Consider the following 6,000-nt stretch of genomic DNA (forward strand, 5'->3'; position numbering starts at 1 on the left):
GGGGCTATATATAATTATAGACCAATGTGGACCAGTTTTTACATGGTCATTAGAGACCATATACTAACACCATATACCAAATTTAAGCCGGATCGGATGAAATTTGTTTCTCTTAGAGGCTCCGCAAGCCAAATCGGGGGATCGGTTTAAAAGGGGGTCTATATGTAATTATGGACCGATGTGAACCAATTTTTGGAAGTTTGTTAGAGACCATATACTAACACCATGTACCAAATTTCAGCCGGATCGGATGAAATTGGCTTCTCTTAGAGCAATTGCAAGCCAAATTTGGGGCTCCGTTTATATGGCGGCTATACGTAAAAGTAGTCCGATATGGCCCATTTGCAATACCATCCGACCTACATCAATAACAACTACTTGTGCCAAGTTTCAAGTCGATAGCTTGTTTCGTTCGGAAGTTAGCGTGATTTCAACAGACGGACGGACGGACATGCTCAGATCGACTCAGAATTTCACCACGACCCAGAATATATATACTTTATGGGGTCTAAGAGCAATATTTCGAGGTGTTACAAATGGAATGACAAAGTTAATAAACCCTCATCCTATGGTGGAGGGTATAAAAATGAAAATGGGCCCATGAAAATTACCACCCCAAATTTAAATAAATCCGGCAACTAATGTGGGGTGACATTTCGTAATGAATATGAGCCCAAACTAAATATAACTTAGTCATGAGAACCGACCCCAGAAACTAAACCCCGGCCGTCACCGCAAAGTCCAAATCTGGTGCTATGCAATGCTATTCAGAACAACAAAAGTGTACCAAAACCCAGAATGCGAAAATAGGCCCCACATTAAAACAAAGCACGATCCAAAAAGGGAAATTGAGGTTTATTCTCATTTGAAATATTGGGATTTATTTTAATAATGCAAATGGACCCCCAAAAATAAAAGAAAGTTACTCCCTAAAAATCACAAAGAAATTACCGCTGTTATTTCCCACATAATTTTTTGGCGTCCTACTTCATTTAGGCTTTTGGGGCTCATATGCATTGCGCCATTCACATAAGATGCATAGAAATATTCGATTAAATATTCCATCACATAAGTTTCATGTCCATACGTCTTTTAAATCAAAAGAGAAAATGAGGCCTAATTATATTCCGATTTCGATTTTTATAATTTAGTTATATTTTGTTAGGATTCTTGTTTTTTTTTTTAACACATCCCAGTGTAGTTAGAATTTTATTAGAATGATGTAGAATATGTACATATTTCTTTACAAGAAATTTGAATGGGAACTTTTAAATTAACTTGATAGTTGTGTTTATTTCAAATCACACTGCATTCAATGTGTTCCCAACAATTCTCATCGAATTATCAGATAATCATGATGATTGTATTGAAATTCTTCAAACACCAACTTTATTTAGCTCATATTGCTTGGCATATTGCATTGCATGAATAACTGAATTTGAACTTCTGTTTAACATAACAATTGGTTTTTATTGCACTCACAACACAAAACCACGGAAAGAGGCCGAAGTATTAGTTTAACCGAACCCACAAAAAAAATTAAAATATGAAAATTTTAGAGGTATGCAAATGGGCGCCAAGAAAATGAAGCCCAAAATCCTAATGAAACAGTCTGCAAAATTTGGGGTTATGCTTCGTAATGAAGATGTGCCCTAAGAAAATGAGATCCTACACAATGATATGAAGGAGGTATGAAAATAGGCCCCATAACCCAACAAGGCCCAAGAAGTGAGTCGATGGCTTCATAATGAAAATGAGCCCCAACAAACTTTAACTAAAGCATGAAAATCGTCCCCAGAGCAGAATTAGGGCTCATTATCACTTTTGATTTAAACAAGTGTGTGTGAAAATGAACCCCAACTGAAGGAAAATGAAACATGTGTTACAGAATACGAAAATAATATTATTTTTTGTTACAGCAGTAAATTATGAGCTGTTTGTTACATATAACCTCTTTGTCGTTTTAAACTGGAACCACATAGGACAGTTTATATTCACGATATCCAACTATGGATTCTGTCCATAGTAAAAAAGTCTTAAACTCCGGCCGAAGACTCGCTATTTACATCGTCTTAACTCACTTTGGACTTTGTCAATAAAAGAAAGACATAAAACCCGGCCAAAGGCCGTCAACTTTTATTAATTTTTAATTGCGTAACATTGGACTCCATAGGGGAAAATCTTAAACCACACTCAAAAATAAATTTTATGTGATACAATGCTATTCGGAACAGAAAAGTGTGCATGGTTGCCACAATTGTCAAATCCCAGGATGCGAAAAAAGGCCCCACCTGAAAACGAACCACAATGCCAAAATATAAATTGGTGTTCATTTTCATTTAAAATATGAAGAAAAAAACATAATAATTTAGTGTTGCTGTTGCCAATATAAGTTTTTGGCGTCCTATTGCATTTATGTTTTTTGGGGCTAATTTTGTATGGGGCCCGTATTCATAGTGCCCATACGAATTAATTTTACCTCTACAAAAATTGATCAATCCTAGGATCGGTGCAGGCTTAGTCCCCGCTGTATATGGACCGGTCCCAGTTCTGATCAAAAGTTATGAAAGGGACATGTCAATTTGACGTGGCTTTGTCATTAAATAAATCACAAACCCATGTCATAAAATTACAATTTACGATATTGTAAAGTACACTTCTTGGGATAGTTTTGCAAGAGCACTCCCTTGACAAGTCCCCATGAACTAGTCTTGGACAACCTCTCAAGAACCTATTTAATTTTGAGCAGACGAAGAGAGTATAAAATTTTGTCATATATATAAAATAAATTAAGAATTTTGATAAATTGGAGCATGGAAAGCAGTATTGTGATAGGTCCGCTATTGCGAATTTGAACCAATTTAATATAGGGATGGTAGAGTGTTGCCACCAGAGAGCGAAAAAGGCCCCACTTAAAAACGAAACACAATCTCAAAAAAGAATTAGGACAAAAATATTCATTTAAAATATGTGGGGTTAAGCTTCATTATGCAAACCGGCCCCAAAAAATGAATTTACTTTCTAGAACCAGAAAATTTCTTGGAGTCCTATTTCATTTAGGCTCACTTACATGGGGCCCATATTCATAGCGTCGGAAATTTCAAATATTTTGAGTTTTAATTTGCATCTCTTAATATGAGTTTTTAAATATTTATTCATTTTCCAATATTACTACTAGGTACATTCGGTCTACTAAATTTGTGGACCGAATCCTACCATTCAGCTAAGAACTTTCACTCTCTGGCATTATTTTATTTGTACTGAAAGGAAAACAGACGTGTATAAAATAATCGGATTTTTACGTTTTTATACCCTCCACCATAGGATGGGGGATATATTAAATTTGTCATTCCGTTTGTAACACATCGAAATATTGCTCTAAGACCCCATAAAGTATATATATTCTGGGTCGTGGTGAAATTCTGAGTCGATCTTAGCATGTCCGTCCGTCCGTCTTTTGAAATCACGCTAACTTCCGAACGAAACAAGCTATCGACTTGAAACTTGGCACAAGTAGTTGTTGTTAATGTAGGTTAGATGCTATAGCAAATGGGCCATATCGGTCTACTTTTACGTATAGCCCCCATATAAACGGACCCCCAAATTTGGCTTGCAGACCCTCTAAGAGAAGCAAATTTCATCCGATCTGATTTGGTACATGGTGTTAGTATATGGTCTCTAACAACCATGCAAAAATTGGTCCACATCGGTCCATAATTATATATAGCCCCCATATAAAAAGATCCCCCGATTTGGTTTTCGGAGCCTCAAAGAGAAGCAAATTTCATCCGATCCGGCTGAAATTTGGTACATGGTCTTTGTATATGGTCCTTAACAACCATGCAAAAATTCGTCCACATCGGTCCATAATTATATATAGCCCCCATATAAACCGATCCGGCTTAAATTAGGTAAAGGGTGTAAATATATGATTTCTAACAACTATGCAAAAATTGGTCCACAGCGGTGCATAATTATATATAGGCCCCATATAAACCTCCGGAGATATTTGGTACGTGATGACCTCCGGAGATATTTGGTACGTGATGTTAGTATATGATATCCAACAACCATGCAGGAATTGGTTCATATCAGTCCATAATTATATATAACCCCCATATAAACCGATCCCCAGATTTGACCTCCGGTGTCTTTTGGAGAAGCAAAATTCATCCGATCTGGTTGAAATTGGTACGAGGTGGTAGTATATGATATATAACACACATGCCAAAAGTTAGGTTAGGTTAGGTTAGGTGGCAGCCCGATGTACCAGGCTCACTTAGACTATTCAGTCCATTGTGATACCACATTGGTGAACCAAAAGTGGTCCATGGTCATATATAGCCCCCATATAAACCGATCCCGAGATTTGGTTTTGGAGCCTCTTGGTACATTGTGCTAGTATATTTGGCCGTTAACAACCATGCCTAACTAGATCCATATCGGTCTATAGTTATATATAGCCCTCAGAGAAATCGATCCCCAATCGCACAAAAATTGGTCCATATCAAGTTCATAATTGTATACATCCCCCATATTTCAATTCTGGCTTCCTACGTACCGTGCAAAAGTCCATATCGATTCGTATTTATTTGTAGACTTACCTTACCTTTTTTGTACACACAAAAAAATTTCACGAACATTTTTCCAATTAAAATTTTAATTGAGTTTTAAAAAATATTCAATTAAAAATTTAATTGATTCAACAATTTTTTTAATTGAAACAAAAATCAATCACAAAAATAATAGTATCAATTAATTTTTTGATTGGATCAATTAACTTTTTAATTCACCTTAATTAATTTTTTAATTGATACTATCATTTCGGTGATTGAAGACATTTCAATTAAAAATTAATTGGATCAATTAATTTCGTGATTGAATCAGAAAAAAAATTTTTGTGTGTATGGACTAACTCACAACTTAGAAAACGATTTAAGACACCACAACCCAATTAATTCGATTCTGGATGACAGTCTTTCGTAGAAGTATCTACGCTATCCATGGTGGAGGCTTATGTACCCTCCACCGGCCTAGCCGAACTTACGGCCATATATACTTGTTTTTACTAAATATCAACCGAATCCTATTATTCGGCTAGGGACATTGGTGCTCTTTGCTTTCTATCCTATCAGCAAACGAAGATCAAAGGCAATTCCATAGAAATATTTTTGCCCGATAAATTTCTCAATTTCATGCAATTGTATTTTTTCCCTATAAAAACAAGGTTAAATTGCATTTATTGCCATATGAATCAACTGTGTCAATCGGCCACTGAGTGTACATGTGTGTGTGTGCGTGAGGACCGGATGCTCATACAGCCATATTTGTATATGTGCGTAATAAAAGTTAGTTATTTGCTTCACAATAATATGATGATAGTAAATTTTATAAATGCATTTCCTGTATGAATATTTTTTTACTATTCTCTACTATGATTGAATGAGAGTTGATAGAGCAAAAAATAGTGGCAAAAAGTAAAACATGTATTTTCATATTTATTTATTTATTTATTCATTGATTTTTTTGTAATATGAAAGGCTTAATATGACGGAATCTCTAATATCCTTATGAAACTCAAAATATAAAAAAATAATAAAAATCTAAAGTCAGAAGAAACCCGAAATTTGATTTAAATTGAAATGAAATTGTAAGCCATTATAAGAAGATTTGTAGAACAATGCAAAATAATGAAATCTCTCTACGAAAAATTGCCATCATAAATTTCAATTTGTTGGCACCTTTATTAGAGCGATATCATAGTCATGTTTTCACATTGACTTCCTTACCCACTGCTGCTGATTCACACACACACTCTAACACATCATTGGTCATATCTACAAGGACTACTAAACTTCGAACAAATGTGTCAGAGTGTTAACATGATTTCGTTGTTCTACTTCGAACATAATGATCCCGGTTATTATGGCAACGGAAGTCTAAAATGATGTAGCTCGAGTGTGAGAATGTGATGTTTGCCAGGATAATGTTCAGCATGTT

This window comes from Haematobia irritans, chromosome 5 (genome assembly GCF_050003625.1).
Source record: "Haematobia irritans isolate KBUSLIRL chromosome 5, ASM5000362v1, whole genome shotgun sequence".
In the NCBI taxonomy this organism is placed as follows: domain Eukaryota; kingdom Metazoa; phylum Arthropoda; class Insecta; order Diptera; family Muscidae; genus Haematobia; species Haematobia irritans.